Source organism: Triticum aestivum, chromosome 2A (genome assembly GCF_018294505.1).
Source record: "Triticum aestivum cultivar Chinese Spring chromosome 2A, IWGSC CS RefSeq v2.1, whole genome shotgun sequence".
NCBI lineage: Eukaryota > Viridiplantae > Streptophyta > Magnoliopsida > Poales > Poaceae > Triticum > Triticum aestivum.
Window position 1 is genome coordinate 75635112 of NC_057797.1, and position 17730 is coordinate 75652841.

Sequence of the window (17730 nt, forward strand, 5' to 3'; positions counted from 1 at the left end):
TTGCCTTCTTAAGCAACTCTAGCAGTTTCGCTGTTCGCCGTATAGGCGATCGTCATCCGCCATATGGATATGAAGCCCGCGGCGGCTTTGCGCAAACATATATGCACAAAGAAGGCAACCTTCATACTTTTCATACGTGTACACCCCACTTGTTATTGACTACAATTGTTCTTCCCCAAAATCGAAAATCCAGAACACATATGATTCCATATCAGTTCGATTTTGTTTCAATCGCCACAGCCACCGCCAACGTAGAATGGATGGCTTGGAAATGCGCCTTTGCAGCGTCATCCCAGGACAAATGTTCGTCCATCGTGATGGGCACAGAGGCATATCATCTTGAGATTTACAAAGTCATCGCAGGCGCCATGTCGTCGACGGGAACATCTCCTTTCATTGAAAACGCATCACCGGTAATTCTGAAATAAATTTAGAAATAATACGGCATCGGGACTTGAATCCATCACCCCATAATGTTAAAACGTGCATTGTAGGTGCATACAGACCATGGAGTAGTATGCCAAAAGAAAAGGAGCGCTGGCGCTAGCAAAGTCCTGGAAACTTGTGGTCAACGTGTATCAACGTGTCAATTTTGGTCTTGCTAGCTGTCTGGCTGGCTGGCTGCTGCGATGGTGTGATACGGTTCTTACCTTATCATCATCGCCACCCATCGCCGTCGGAGAATGAGTGCACAATTCCACCTTGGACACGCCGCTGATGGTTCTCCGGCCGCCGTCGCTCGTCCGTCCCCCCGGAATGACCCGCGAGCATACGAATACGGTGATGGCCCGCCATGGAAAGGAAAAGACTGCAACTGATTAACCACTTGATTCTCTCTCAAAAGATCAATTCACCCGCACTCGATTGTGGTGTGGCCTGCCGTGTTGGGATACACGGTGAGCAGAGCAGCAGAGCATTGGTGCTCCCGTGAACACGGCCTGGTGCGGCCGGCAGGCACCCGCGCCCGTGCCCTGGCTTTGAGGGACACGGGCAAGGCAGGCGCTAGCTGCCCTTTTTAAGGGCAGCTGGTGCATGCATGATGGCAATTTTGTGATTGGTCAGTACGTGAAGAGAGTCTGTAAAACCTCGTACTATTTGTTTGTAGGTCTAGCATTTTCGTGCGCTCGGCCACTCGTATCAACTCCTCACAGGACAGAGGGAATAGAAGCGCATCAGCGCAAAAGCAGGGCACATAGGCAAACCGGCCGGCATCATGAATTCATGGTCGAGACCACGGGTGTGCGCGTGAGTGAGTGAGGAGGAAGCAGCGTGTTCCGCGTGCATCGGCGGGTGCAGTGCAGCAGCAGTCATCGGGACCTGAGACCGAGAGTCTGAGACGATGGCAGGAGACGCCAGCCCGGCCTGTGTTGTTCGAGCATGCATCGCCGACGACAGATACAGTGGCCGCATAGAAAGGAGCCATCGGACGACGTAGTAGTACGTTTCGGCCGTGCGGTGCTAGCTGTCTTGACGCTCCGGCGTCGGACGACCTGGGACCGCCGTGTGGTCCTCGGCTAGCGACGACAATGCTTTAGTCGGCAACTGTTGCGTTTATTTCTCGGAACAAACGGTCGCCAACTACATAAGAGCATCTATATAGCGGACTTCGCAAATCCCGCTCCTCCGATGTATGTCCGCGGGCATTGACCGGTCACGCTTTAAATTAGCCATTTTACATCCACCTTTCTCATATTTCATCTCCTAAATCCATCCAAAACATGCAAAAAAAATCCTATTGTACGTACTACCCTAGCTACTCTTCGTTGTCGGAGATGTCCACGACGACGGTGTCGGGCGCCGGCTAAATGAGCGGGTAGGAGGGCTCCGGCTCATCCTCCTCCTGTTCGACCTCATCCTGAAGCAAACATCTCCGCCTCCTCCGCGGCCTCTTACACCTCCTTCTCCTGCCGGCGACGGCGTCTTGCCTCTGCAGCCGACTCCGACCGGAGGGAATCGAAGATGTCCTTCTGCTCCGTCTGCACCTTTTGCTCCGTCTGCTGATTCCCGCTGCCAGCGTCCCCCACATCCTCCTCCCCCGGCTCATCTCCTCCTTCTCAAAGTCCTCTTCCTCCTCCCACTCCTCCTCCGGATCTGTTCAAGGAGCTTGAGACGGCGCTCCAGCATCAGAAATGACTCGCTCCTCACCCGGCGGCGTGGAGGCATGGCTACTAGGCGGACGGGTGGAGTGGAAAGTGGTGGCGGCGGCGGACAGTAAGAGGAATATGTGGATGGATGGTAGAGTTTCGGTGCCGCCGGTCGACTTAAATAGCCAGGCAATGCACTACGCAGCCCGCCGGAGCTGTGCCATGCGGCGCCACCGGTCCGACAGAGGAGACAAGTTTCGGACCGCCGGTTTTGAGGACGTTTCCGCGTGGAACCCTTCGTCAGTCCGATGTAATGGGCGTGTCCGGACGCCTCCATGTCTACCCCATATTTAGGCTAGATATGGGGGTGCCGGTCAGTCCGGGCGTTTGAGACGTCCGTCTGATTCGAAAAAACATGACCGGTCAGTGACCGGGCGGCCCGCCTGGGCATATGAAGCGAGTTTGAGGCGTCACGATGTAGATGCTCTAAGATCAACAATAATGCCCTAATTATAGGAAAAGTATTCAAGCAAAAACTACAGTGTAGATAGCTCATACTGTTTCACTGGCGTTGGCTTATCACTGCATCAGTGCACGCCTTCGTGTGACCAGCTCGGCTTATCACACGCACCTCGCCGGCACCCCACTACGCACGCATCGCATGGTCCTCGGTGCCGTCTCCTTTGAGTCGTCTTTGGCATCACACGGAGTACGATCGGATCAGGTCCGGCGAAGATGCATGACCTGATCTTACTCTGTTGGTTGTTTTCCCGTGCAGTGCATGCATGCATGTGCCGTATACGGCATCGGCATGTGCCGCCCTAGTCGCCTACGCCACCGCCGATCGGTAGCCATGGATCTCATCTCTCGCTGCCGCTGCGTCCACCTCTGACGACGTGAGACGAGGGTACTGACGAGACGTGCCAGCGAGGCGGGCTCGATCGATCGGACAAGCCGACCTACGCGTCACCGTCGGCGGCGAGTGGGCTTTGATATAGGGAATCAACGACCTATGTGTAGGATTCGGTCGGTGTTATTCTTCGATGGATCTCCGTGAATTCAGTCTACGTTCGTGTGTTCATATGTTGGATTCTTTTAATCTACGCTTCTCTTCATCGACGTCGGTTGTTGTTGTTATTATGTTGCGTTGGTTCTGTGGGACCTTAGCACGACGACTTTCTGAATAACGACAGCAACACACCTTCCACTCGTTCTCGTGCTTGTAGTCGTCGCTATGTGGTCTACGAACCTAAATCTACATTTTATTAAATTGTTTCTAGTGTTCCTTGTAATGCCTTGAAAGTTGATGAATAAATTGGAAGTTTTTTCTCACAAATAAAAGGATTTATCATAAAATAAATATTTGTTTAAATATTATATATGTGTGTATTGATATTTTTAATATAAATTTGGTCAAACAGTATAAAGTTTTACTTTTGACTTTTTGTTTACTATATGTGTATATTAGTAAAAGGAAACTGAGTGAGTACTGGAAACTTGATGGCTCCACATGTACTATATGTGCAGTGCTGGTAAAAAGGAAAACAGAGGAAGCACTCGAAACTCGATGGTTCCACCCTCGCAAAAAGAAAAAAAAACCCTCGATGGTTCCACATGTACCTCCGCGCCGCAAATAAGAACTCTCTAGCGCTGCGAAACCTTTCGTGCTACCACTCGATAGCTGCTAGCTCGTGTTCGACCTATCGACGACCAAAATAATTAATAATCAGTCAGTGGTGTGCGTGAACTGTGATGACGACAGCGCTAGCCAGCTGCAAATCACAAGAAAGTTGATGGATGGAGTTTCTTTCAGGCAACAAAAACTAGTGGCATGTTGTGTTCTCTCTTACCATTTCTCTTTTATCCTGGGTGCCTGTCATGATGCATGATCTTTTCCTCGAAGATCATGTAGTGGTTGCGCACCGGGCGCCTTGAAGATCATGATCCGTCCACGTAGCTACATGGCGTTATTGGATGCTGGGTTCGAACTTAATCTGAATTAAAGACTATGTCGACGACGTGCAATTGCTGCTTGTCGCTTTGTTGCTCAAGCCAAAGTGACGCAGTGATGCATCATTGATGCATATATCATGCCCGGCTGCAGATCAGAGATCACGAGAAAGCTCCCCTGACGATCATCTAGTTTCACGTAGTAGTTGAGCACGGAGCTCCTCCACTAGTCCACGTAGCTAATGGCACCAAATAAATTACGGTGCATGCATACGGACGTAATCCTGATCAAAATTATTGTTCGTGGCTTGTTGTTTAAGGTGAAGTGAGCCAGTCGTGCATGGTGCATGCATCATCCCGGGCCAGAAAATTTGTAGTGGTAACCAGCGTCTACACTACAGCCATGGAGCAGGCGGCACGTGTGCATGATTACGTAGCGGATTAGGCAATCGTAGGAGCGAGAACGCATACCAGCTGGTTCTAGAATGACATGGAAGGAGATTGCCACATACCTTGCCTCTCATTTGCCAGATCGGCCGGTCGACAACCTCTGCTCAATAACCAGGCCGCCTTATCACGGTGGGGCCAGGCCTAGCTGGCTAATACGTACGGCCAGATATGACAGCAACACATGCAACGATGCAGATCAGCCACATGCTATGGCTAGGCCGACATAACGTGCAGCCGTATGCAACTAACTCAAATCTGTTGCTCAAAGTCTCAGGCACACTGAGCACAGTTTACATGTACAGCGCGTACGTTACGACTCAATTTCACAGTGCTCCTAGGAACTCTGATCCGAGGGCTGATTGATCAGGAGGAGACGCATGCATCATGAGTGGCGGCTTAGCCGTTTCCTGGTCCGAGAATTGACCCGGCGTACTACGTGCCAGTCAATGTTGTTGCTCTCGCTAGCTGGCTGGCTGCTGCGATGGCGTGATACGTGTCTGATCTTATCATCATCGCCATCCGTCGCCGTCGGAGAATCGGTGCACAACTCCGCTTTCCATGGCCGATGATCCTCGTCTCTCCCGGCCGGCGGCCGCCGCCTCTTGTCCGTCCCCCGGAATGGGTTTTTGAGCCTATCTCGATGCGGCATTCAACCCTATCATCGCATCAGATAATGTTTTTTTTTCAGAAAAAACTTCTAATCTATTTATTTTCAATCACGTCGGTACAACAAAAAACGGAAATAATAAAAATTACGTAGCGACGACTATAAACATTGAAGCGAGCCAAAGGCATGTCACCGTCATCCTCCCATCCTTACCGGAGCTGGCAAACCTTATTGTAGTAGACAATCAAAAAATTGTCGTCCTATGACCCCATAGAAGTAACACACCAGAACAGCAATCGTCGCCAATGAAGATTGAAGTAGATCACGGGCTTATCACTGGTCAGTGAGGCGAGCTCGATCGATCGGACAAATCAACCTACACGTCGCCATCATCGTGGAGTGGGCTTAAGTCAAAGGGGATCGACGCACGAGATGTGTGGATGACGGGAGCATGCTCATGCTCCGTCGCTCCCCGTTTGCGACTGCCGTCGTGCCCGTGCCGTGCCGTGCCGTGCGTGATTTGGACGTGGAAATGATCTCTTTTGTAGAAAGAGAAAACATATTTTTTTTTTGCTAATCCATTCCACGAAAGCAATGCATAATGCGGATTTTTTTACGTGAAACATACAATTGTAGAGATTTCACTATGGACCATATATGAATGTAGCACATATGATTTGGACGTATGTAGTCCATTGTAAATCTCTTCAAAGACTTATATTTAGAAACGGGGGAAGTAGTATTCATCTTTAATCATGATAGTACATTGAACACAAAAAATAATATAAATTACATTCAGATGACAACTACAAGCATTGAAGCGAACTGAAGGCACGCCATTGTCATCGCCCCTCCTTCGTCGGAGCCGGGCAAACCTTATTGTAATAGTGCTAAGGCCTCATGAGAGCAGCGCCACCAGAACGACAATCGTCACCGATGAAGAGTAGATTAGATCGGAAAGATCCAACCGAAAGACACACAAACATAAACGATCGAGGAGTAGATCCACCAGAGATAGATCCACCGGAGATATACCTCCACACACCCATCGACGATGCTAAACACATCATCGAAACGAGGGATAAGCGAGAAGAACCTTGTTCCATCTTCAGGAACCGCCGTCGTCTCTCATCCTTCTAAGCAGGACAAAAATCTTAATAAAATTCAAAAAAACATCTAAAAACGAATCCCTTCCACCCGCAAGGGCCGGAATCCAGTGCGCCCCATGGCCCTAAGGCCAACGGAGACGGCGAGGCGTGCTGGCAGCGACGCTGACGGTCGGCAAGGAACAGTGAGCATTTTCTGGGACGGGAGGCGGAGGCTGCGTGAGGTATTATTCAACTCAGATTCAGCAGACAAAGCTTCTTACGGAGTATTATAATGAATGATCTTACTAGTTGGGAAATACGCCTTGGTTCATGATGATCACCAACTACAATTATTTCTAGTAATAAAAAAAGTCAAAAAATCTGAAAAACTTTTTGAAATAAACTTGACCTTCTGTTGTGCTCGTATTAAAAGTTTTCCCGAAGAAACAAGTTTTTATCAACTTCAGGTCAAAAAACAAAATTTCAAGGACAGAAAGTGTAAACACTAAACAGTAACCTCTGTATAGTGTTGATTTCGGCCTTTTCCACCAACAATACCCTGAAATTTTTTTATTTGCCCAAAAAAATTATATGAGTACAATAGAATGTCAAGTTTATTTTTCTTGACTTTTTTGTAATTACTATTTTTTAAATATAGGGTGTATATACACAGGAACCAAATGTTCCCGTCCCTTACTACTCATTCAATATTCATACAACATTGATTTGGAGCTTGGTTTCCTTGCAGGACATTGGTTGAGGCTGTTGAAGCCAATAATTTACTTGAACGCCCAGAACATTGGATGATCAGGCATGTTCTAGCAGATTTCTTCAACCTCACGTCTAGCCTCAGACCCTTGCAAGATCATGCACTCTCCTAGGCTCAAGAATCTCCCGGCTCATTCTCTAGCCAAAAAGGCTTTCTCTCGCGTAGATCTTCCTCTAGTTGGACCTTCTTATGCAACAAAGCCTCTAGATTTACTTCCAAAATGGCTTTTAAAGGCATCTACTTCGTATGTGGAAACTTCATTCTTCTTCATAAAAGAACTACATCTCAGGTTGCTAAATACTAAAGGTTAGCCCTATGTTGCCAAAAAATGATGGGGAGGCCGCGCATCTTTCTGAACGTAATACTTCCGGATTCCTTCCAAACTCTAAAAAACAAACCCGTTTTCAACCAAAAAGGCAAGGGCTGGACAACTTTTTTTTGGAGCATCAGTACAGACACAAGCGCTCATATACATGCGCATACACTCATCCCTATGAACGCACACACGCACGCCCTACCCCTATGAGCATCTCCGAGAGACTGAGCCGGCATATCATCTTGAGATTTACGAAGTCACCGTAGGCGCCTCGTCGTCGACGGGAACGTCTCCTCCCACTGAAAGCGCATCGCCGGAAATTCTGAAATAAATCCAGGAATAATGCGAGCACCAGGATTTGAACCCTGGTGGGTTGGGGATACCACTGTCCACCTAATTAACTCAACCACAGGTTGATTCACAAGGGCTGGACAACTTAACGAAATAAAAATCAGACGTTGCTCTCCAACACACATACATGCAATTGATTATTTCCGAGTTGAGAAATGAAAAACGAACATGGGATGGTTCTTTGGCTCAGATGCATAGTCAAATTAAAAAGAAATTGCAAAAATGGCAACAAGCATGTCCGTGTCTTTTAACCACGAGCATGTATTGAAAATCCACAGACAATGTTTGCTTGCCAAAAAATTCAGGATTCTTTGATTTTCTTAGTATTTGTTTTGAATTTACTATTCATCCCTGAGCATATGGGCTCGGACTTACAACTCGGAAACAAATTATTATTTTTGCATAGTTATGAGACTATGTGGTTAGCTATATTGCCAGTTATGTAAAACACTGGGTGATCAAATTTTTGCCAGATATTAGATTTATGTGTTTATAGAGATCCTCTATATGACACTATTTATGTTATATCTTTTTTGAAACTTTATATGCACGATTTGCCACTGTTGTCATGCTTATTGGAGGGGACTTCAATATCCTTAGATACCAGGAAGAGAAAAATAATGACCGTTTCGACACTCATTGCCCCTTCCTATTCAACGCTGTGATAGACAGTTTGGATCTTCGGGAGACGAGTATGTCGGGGCGTCAGTTCACATGGGCTAATAACCGATCTGTGCCGACATATGAGAAGCTTGATAGGGTACTCATGGATACCGAATGGGAACTAAAATTTCCTCTGGTAACCGTACGAGCCCTAGAGCATATCGAGGCGTTATCGGATCATGCACCCATCATTCTAGATTCTAAATCTACGAACCTAGCTGCACGTCGTCCTTTCAAATTTGAATTGGGATGGATGCATCGGGAAGGATTTGTAGACATAATCAAGAATGTTTGGGAGAGGCCTGTTGTTGGTCGTACACCTATTCACAGATGGAACTTTAAAATGAGGGCCATGAGGCAATATCTCACTGGATGGGCGAAACATACCAACGAGATATATAAAAAAGAAAAACAACGACTCTGTACCATCATTGATGACCTCGACAAAATTGCTGAGACGCGCACCTTATCTCAACAAGAGATTGAATTGAAAAATCAATCTAATGAGAAGGTTGCACGTCTTTTGCGAGAAGAAGAGATCAAATACTACCAAAGATCCAAAGCTGATTTCATTCTGTTAGGTGATAGTAATACAAGATACTTCCAATTGGTCGCCAATGGGCGGCATAGGAAGAAATGTATTTACAGTCTCCAACAAGATGAGGGGCGGATCGAAGGTCAGGAGGAGCTCAAAAAGTATATCACTAAATACTACAAATCTCTGTTCGGAGCGACCGCCAAAGGGAACTTCACCCTTGATGAGACCCGAACAGATGATATCCCACAAGTCACGGCTGAAGAAAACGATATCCTTACATCACCATTCTCTGAAGAGGAGGCGAGAGCTGCGGTGTTCCAAATGGAACATAACAAAGCTCCAGGTCCAGATGGTTTTCCCGCAGAATTCTATCAGAATTTCTGCGATATAATCAAGTCTGACCTAATGGAGTTGTTTAATTGCCTTCATGCCGACAACCTTGACCTATTCAGACTTAATTTTGGTGAGATTGTCTTATTGACGAAGATTAAGGAGGCTGAACGGATCCAACAGTTCAGACCCATATGCCTCCTTAATGTCAGCTTCAAAATTTTCACCAAAGTGGCTACGAATAGGTTAAACTCGGTAGCTGACCATGTTGTCCGGCCATCTCAAACGGCTTTCATGCAAGGAAGAAATATACTTGATGGCGTAGTAATCCTGCATGAGACCGTCCATGAGATGCACTGAAAAAACATGAGTGGAGTAGTATTCAAGATCGACTTTGAAAAAGCCTATGACAAGGTCAAATGGTCTTTCCTCCACCAGGCCCTAAGGATGAAAGGTTTCTCCGATAAATGGCGTGAGTGGATCCATAATTTTGTAACTGGAGGTAGTGTGGCCATCAAAGTCAATGATGATGTAGGCCATTACTTTCAAACAAAAAAGGATTACGACAGGGTGACTCCATGTCTCCAATGTTATTTAACATTGTCGCTGACATGTTGGCTATTCTGATTGAGCGCGCCAAGCAGGACGGCCAGATTGCAGGAGTAGTGCCACACCTTGTGGATGGTGGTCTCTCTATTCTGCAATATGCCGATGACACGATTCTCTTTATGGAACATGACCTGGACAAGGCTCGAAACCTTAAACTCTTGTTGTCAGCGTTTGAGCAAATGTCAGGTCTTAAAATAAACTTCCATGAAAATGAACTTTTCTACTTTGGAGAAGCCACTGAGGCGGCGGCCGAATATGCTGACCTGTTTGGTTGCGCACATGGCCAATTCCCGATTAAATATTTGGGAATACCGATTCATTATCGGCATCTCACCATTGCGGAGTGGAAGCATGTAGAGGAGCGGTTAGAGAAACGATTGAGCAGTTGGAAAGTCAAATTGCTCTCAGTTGGAGGACGGCTGGTTTTGATTAACTCTGTCCTCACAAATATGGTTCTCTATATGCTTTCTTTCTTCCAACTCACAAAAGGGGTCCTGCAAAGACTGGACTATTTTAGATCCAGATTCTTTTGGCAAGGAGATGGTGAAAAGAAAAAATATAGACTGGCCAAATGGAGCGTGGTTTGTAGGCCGAAAGACCAAGGTGGCTTTGGAATTCATGACTTGCAAATCAAGAATGAGGCCCTACTTAGTAAATGGTTGTTCAAACTTCTTACTGAGGATGGTGTTTGGCAAACCATGCCGCGCAACAAGTATCTAGGCCAAAAGACAGTGTCTCAGGCATATTGGACACCTGGCGACTCGCACTTTTGGGCTGGCCTAATGGCGGCAAAGAAACATCTCTTTCGCTTTGGGTCTTTCGCGATAAGGGACGGGTCAGAGGTTCGTTTCTGGGAAGACATCTGGCTAGGCAATGCCAGTCTTCGAAAATAATATCTAGCCTTGTACAACATTGCTCGCGAAAAGAATTATACTATTGCGCAAGTAATCAATTCATCCCCACCCAATATTTCGTTTAGGCGGGATTTGATTGGCCCCCGACTTATGTCATGGCACAATCTTTTATCCCGTCTGGATTCGATTAATATTAGACAAGGCTGGGATGTGTTTCATTGGAACCTTACTACATCAGGGTCATTCACAGTAGACTCTATGTACCGTGCACTCATGCATTCTAAGGTACCAGTGAGTAACAATAAGAAAATCTGGAAGTCAAAGATTCCACTAAAAGTTAAAACCTTCATGTGGTATCTTCGTAGGGGAGTTGTTCTAACCAAAGACAACCTCGCACGACGCAACTGGCATGGGAGTAATAAGTGTTGTTTTTGTACTCATGAAGAGACAATCAAACACCTCTTTTTTCAATGCAAGTTTGCACGTACTACATGGTCAATCATCCAAATAGCGTCAAATTTGTATCCGCCCACAAATATCGCCAATATATTTGGTCACTGGTTGGACGGTATTCCAAATAAATTCAAAACGCTAATACGGGTGCGAGCATACGCCTTACTATGGTCATTGGCTATGTAGAAATGATTTGGTTTTCAATGATAAAAATGCTTCTCCTTTGCAGGTTATTTTCCGTTGTACGCATTCGCTTCGTACGTGGTCTACGCTACAACAAGTGGAGTACCAACCGCTGTTCAAGGCGGCGTGTACGCGGTTGGAGCAGGTGGCTACGGTGGTTTTTACCCAACATGAGTGGCAGCATAATCTCCGGATCGGTCCACCATCCATTGTGACATAGGCATAGTGTCGGTCTATAGGACTCTATTGTCGCCGATTTGTCATTTTTTTCCATTCATTTTGTCAGACTTTCCGTGTTGGGCTATGTGCATCCTGAAGGAAATATGCCCTAGAGGCAATAATAAAGTTATTATTTATTTCCTTATATCATGATAAATGTTTATTATTCATGCTAGAATTGTATTAACCGGAAACATAATACATGTGTGAATACATAGACAAACAGAGTGTCACTAGTATGCCTCTACTTGACTAGCTCGTTAATCAAAGATGGTTATGTTTCCTAACCATGGACAAAGAGTTGTTATTTGATTAACGGGATTACATCATTAGGTGAATGATCTGATTGACATGACCCATTCCATTAGCTTAGCACCCGATCGTTTAGTATGTTGCTATTGCTTTCTTCATGACTTATACATGTTCCTATGACTATGAGATTATGCAACTCCCATTTGCCGGAGGAACACTTTGTGTGCTACCAAACGTCACAACGTAACTGGGTGATTATAAAGGAGCTCTACAGGTGTCTCCAAAGGTACATGTTGGGTTGGCGTATTTCAAGATTAGGATTTGTCACTCCGATTGTCGGAGAGGTATCTCTGGGCCCTCTCGGTAATGCACATCACATAAGCCTTGCAAGCATTGCAACTAATGAGTTAGTTGTGAGATGATGTATTACGGAATGAGTAAAGAGACTTGCTGGTAACGAGATTGAACTAGGTATTGAGATACCGACGATCAAATCTCGGGCAAGTAACATACCGATGACAAAGGGAACAACGTATGTTGTTATGCGGTCTGACCGATAAAGATCTTCGTAGAATATGTAGGAGCCAATATGGGCATCCAGGTCCTGCTATTGGTTATTGACTGGAGACGTGTCTCGGTCATGTCTACATTGTTCTCGAACCGTAGGGTCCGCACGCTTAACATTACGATGATAGTTTCATTATGAGTTTATGCATTTTGATGTACCGAAGTTTGTTTGGAGTCCCGGATGTGATCATGGACATGACGAGGAGTCTCGAAATGGTCGAGACATAAAGATCGATATATTGGAAGCCTATATTTGGATATCGGAAGCGTTCCGAGTGAAATCGGGATTTTACCGGAGTACCGGGAGGTTACCGGAACCCCCCGGGGGGTTATTGGGCCTACATGGGCCTTAAGGGAGAAGAGGACAGGAGGCAAGAGGTGGCCGCGCGCCCCTCCCCTTCCTAGTCCGAATAGGACAAGGGAAGGGGGGCGGTGCCCCCCTTTTCCTTTCCCTCTTCCTCCTCTTTTCCCCCTTCTCCTTCTCCAACTAGGAAAGAAGGGCGTGCCCCTCCTTGGCCGGCCGCCCCCTCCCCTTGGCTCCTTTATATACGGGGGCAAGGGGGCACCCTAGGACACACAAGTTGATCTTCGTGATCGTTCGTTAGCCGTGTGCGGTGCCCCCCTCCACGATATTACACCTCGGTCATATTGTAGCAGTGCTTAGGCGAAGCCCTGCGACGGTTGAACATCAAGATCGTCACCACGCCGTCATGCTGACGGAACTCATCCCCGAAGCTTTGCTGAATCGGAGCCTGGGGATCGTCATCGAGCTGAACGTGTGCCAAGAACTCGGAGGTGCCGGAGTAACGGTGCTTGGATCGGTCGGGCCGTGAAGACGTACGACTACATCAACCACGTTGTGCTAACGCTTCTGTTGTCGATCTACAAGGGTACGTAGATCACACTCTCCCCTCTCGTTGCTATGCATCACCATGATCTTGCGTGTTCATAGGAATTTTTTTGAAATTACTATGTTACCCAACAGTGGCATCTGAGCCTAGATTTTATATGTTGATGTTATATGCACGAGTAGAACACAAATGAGTTGTGGGCGATATAAGTCATACTGCTTACCAGCATGTCATACTTTGGTTCGGCGGTATTGTTGGACGAAGCGGCCCGGACCGACATTACGCGTACGCTTACGTGAGACCGGTTCTCCCAACGTGCTTTGCACAAAGGTGGCTAGCGGGTGACAGTTTCTCCAACTTTAGTTGAACCGAGTGTGGCTACACCCGGTCCTTGCGAAGGTTAAAACAGCACCAACTTGACAAACTATCATTGTGGTTTTGATGCGTAGGTAAGATTGGTTCTTGTTTAAGCCCGTAGCAGCCACGTAAAACTTGCAACAACAAAGTAGAGGACGTCTAACTTGTTTTTGCAGGGCATGTTGTGATGTGATATGGTCAAGACATGATGCTCAATTTTATTGTATGAGATGATCATGTTTTGTAACCGAGTTACCGGCAACTGGCAGGAGCCATATGGTTGTCGCTTTATTGTATGCAATGCAATCGCGCTGTAATGCTTTACTTTATCACTAAGCGGTAGCGATAGTCGTGGAAGCATAAGATTGGCGAGACGACAATGATGCTATGATGGAGATCAAGGTGTCGCGCCGGTGACGATGGTGATCACGACGGTGCTTCGAAGATGGAGATCACAGGCACAAGATGATGATGGCCATATCATATCACTTATATTGATTACATGTGATGTTTATCTTTTATGCATCTTATCTTGCTTTGATTGACGGTAGCATTATAAGATGATCTCTCACTAATTATCAAGAAGTGTTCTCCCTGAGTATGCACCGTTGCGAAAGTTCTTCGTGCTGAGACACCACGTGATCATCAGTTATGATAGGCTCTACGTTCAAATACAACGGGTGCAAAACAGTTGCGCACGCGGAATACTCAGGTTATACTTGACGAGCCAAGCATATACAGATATGGCCTCGGAACACGGAGACCGAAAGGTCGAGCGTGAATCATATAGTAGATATGATCAACATAGTGATGTTCACCAATGAAACTACTCCATCTCACGTGATGATTGGACATGGTTTAGTTGATTTGGATCACGTAATCACTTAGAGGATTAGAGGGATGTCTATCTAAGTGGGAGTTCTTTAAGTAATATGATTAATTGAACCTAAATTTATCATGAACTTAGTACCTGATAGTATCTTGCTTATTTATGTTTGACTGTAGATAGATGGCCCGTGTTGTTGTTCCGTTGAATTTTAATGCGTTCCTTGAGAAAGCTAAGTTGAAAGATGATGGTAGCAATTACACGGACTGGGTCCGTAACTTGAGGATTATCCTCATTGCTGCACAGAAGAATTACGTCCTGGAAGCACCGCTGGGTGCCAGGCCTGCTGCTGGAGCAACACCAGATGTTATGAACGTCTGGCAGGGCAAAGCTGATGACTACTCGATAGTTCAGTGTGCCATGCTTTACGGCTTAGAATCGGGACTTCAACAACGTTTTGAACGTCATGGAGCATATGAGATGTTCCAGGAGTTGAAGTTAATATTTCAAGCAAATGCCCGGATTGAGAGATATGAAGTCTCCAATAAGTTATATAGCTTCAAGATGGAGGAGAACAGTTCTGTCAGTGAGCATATACTCAAAATGTCTGGGTATAATAATCACTTGATTCAATTGGGAGTTAATCTTCCAGATGATTGCGTCATTGACAGAATTCTCCAATCACTGCCACCAAGCTACAAGAGCTTTGTGATGAACTATAATATGCAAGGGATGAATAAGACTATTCCCGAGCTCTTCGCAATGCTGAAAGCTGCGGAGGTAGAAATCAAGAAGGAGCATCAAGTGTTGATGGTCAACAAGACCACTAGTTTTAAGAAAAAGGGCAAAGGGAAGAAGAAGGGGAACTTCAAAAGAACAGCAAGCAAGTTGCTGCTCAAGAGAAGAAACCCAAACCTGGACCTAAGCCTGAAACTGAGTGTTTCTACTGCAAGCAGACTGGTCACTGGAAGCGGAACTGCCTCAAGTATTTGGCAGATAAGAAGGATGGCAAGGTGAACAAAGGTATATGTGATATACATGTTATTGATGTGTACCTTACTAATGCTCGCAGTAGCACCTGGGTATTTGATACTGGTTCTGTTGCTAATATTTGCAACTCGAAACAGGGACTACAGATTAAGCGAAGATTGGATAAGGACGAGGTGACGATGCGCCTGGGAAATGGTTCCAAAGTCGATGTGATCGCAGTCGGCACGCTACCTCTACATTTACCTTCGGGATTAATATTAGACCTAAATAATTGTTATTTGGTGCCAGCGTTAAGCATGAACATTATATCTGGATCTTGTTTGATGCGAGACGGTTATTCATTTAAATCAGAGAATAATGGTTGTTCTATTTACATGAGTAATATCTTTTATGGTCATGCACCCTTAAAGAGTGGTCTATTCTTATTAAATCTCGATAGTAGTGAAACACATATTCATAGTGTTGAAACCAAAAGATGCAGAGTTGATAATGATAGTGCAACTTATTTGTGGCACTGCCATTTAGGTCATATCGATATAAAGCGCATGAAGAAACTCCATACTGATGGGCTTTTGGAACCACTTGATTATGAATCACTTGGTACTTGCGAACCGTGCCTTATGGGTAAGATGACAAAAACACCGTTCTCCGGTACTATGGAGAGAGCAACAGATTTGTTGGAAATCATACACACAGATGTATGTGGTCCGATGAATGTTGAGGCTCGTGGCGGATATCGTTATTTTCTCACCTTCACAGATGACTTAAGCAGATATGGGTATATCTACTTAATGAAACACAAGTCTGAGACGTTTGAAAAGTTCAAAGGATTTCAGAGTGAAGTTGAAAATCATCGTAACAAGAAAATAAAATTCCTATGATCTGATCATGGAGGAGAATATTTGAGTTACGAGTTTGGTGTACATTTGAAACAATGTGGAATAGTTTCGCAACTCACGCCACCCGGAACACCACAGCGTAATGGTGTGTCCGAACGTCGTAATCGTACTTTACTAGATATGGTGCGATCTATGATGTCTCTTACTGATTTACCGCTATCGTTTTGGGGATATACTCTAGAGACGGTCGCATTCACGTTAAATAGGGCACCATCAAAATCCGTTGAGACGACGCCTTATGAACTGTGGTTTGGTAAGAAACCAAAGTTGTCGTTTCAGAAAATTTGGGGCTGCGATGCTTATGTGAAAAAGCTTCAACCTGATAAGCTCGAACCCAAATCGGAAAAATGTGTCTTCATAGGATATCCAAAGGAAACTATTGGATACACCTTCTATCACAGATCCGAAGGCAAGACTTTTGTTGCTAAATTCGGAAACTTTCTAGAGAAGGAGTTTCTCTCGAAAGAAGTGAGTGGAAGGAAAGTAGAACTTGACGAGGTAACTGTACCTACTCCCTTATTGGAAAGTAATACATCACAGAAACCTGTTTCTGTGATACCTACACCAATTAGTGAGGAAGCTAATGATAAGGATCATGAAACTTCATAACAAGATACTACTGAACCTCGTAGATCAACCAGAATGAGATCCGCGCCAGAGTGGTACGGTAATCCTGTTCTGGAAGTCATGCTATTAGATCATGATGAACCTACAAACTATGAAGAAGCGATGGTGAGCCCAGATTCCACAAAATGGCTTGAAGCCATGAAATCTGAGATGGGATCCATGTATGAGAACAAAGTATGGACTTTGGTTGACTTGCCCAATGATCGGCAAGCAATTGAGAATAAATGGATCTTCAAGAAGAAGACTGACACTGACGGTAATATTACTGTCTACAAAGCTCGACTTGTCGCAAAAGGTTTTCGGCAAGTTCAAGGGATTGACTACGATGAGACCTTCTCACCCATAGCGATGCTTAAGTCCGTCCAAATCATGTTAGCAATTGCCGCATTTTATGATTACAAAATTTGGCAGATGGATGTCAAAACTGCATTCCTGAATGGATTTCTGGAAGAAGAGTTGTATATGGTGCAACAAGAAGGTTTTGTCGATCCAAAGGGAGCTAACAAAGTGTGCAAGCTCCAGCGATCCATTTATGGATTGGTGCAAGCCTCTCAGAGTTGGAATAAACGCTTTGATAGTGTGATCAAAGCATTTGGTTTTATACAGACTTTTGGAGAAGCCTGTATTTACAAGAAAGTGAGTGGGAGCTCTGTAGCATTTCTGATATTATATGTGGTTGACATATTACTAATTGGAAATGATATAAATTTTTTGGATAGCATAAAGGGATACTTGAATAAGAGTTTTTCAATGAAAGACCTCAGTGAAGCTGCTTACATATTAGGCATTAAGATCTATAGAGATAGATCAAGACGCTTAATTGGACTTTCACAAAGCACATACCTTGACAAAATTTTGAAGAAGTTCAAAATGGATCAACCAAAGAAAGGGTTCTTG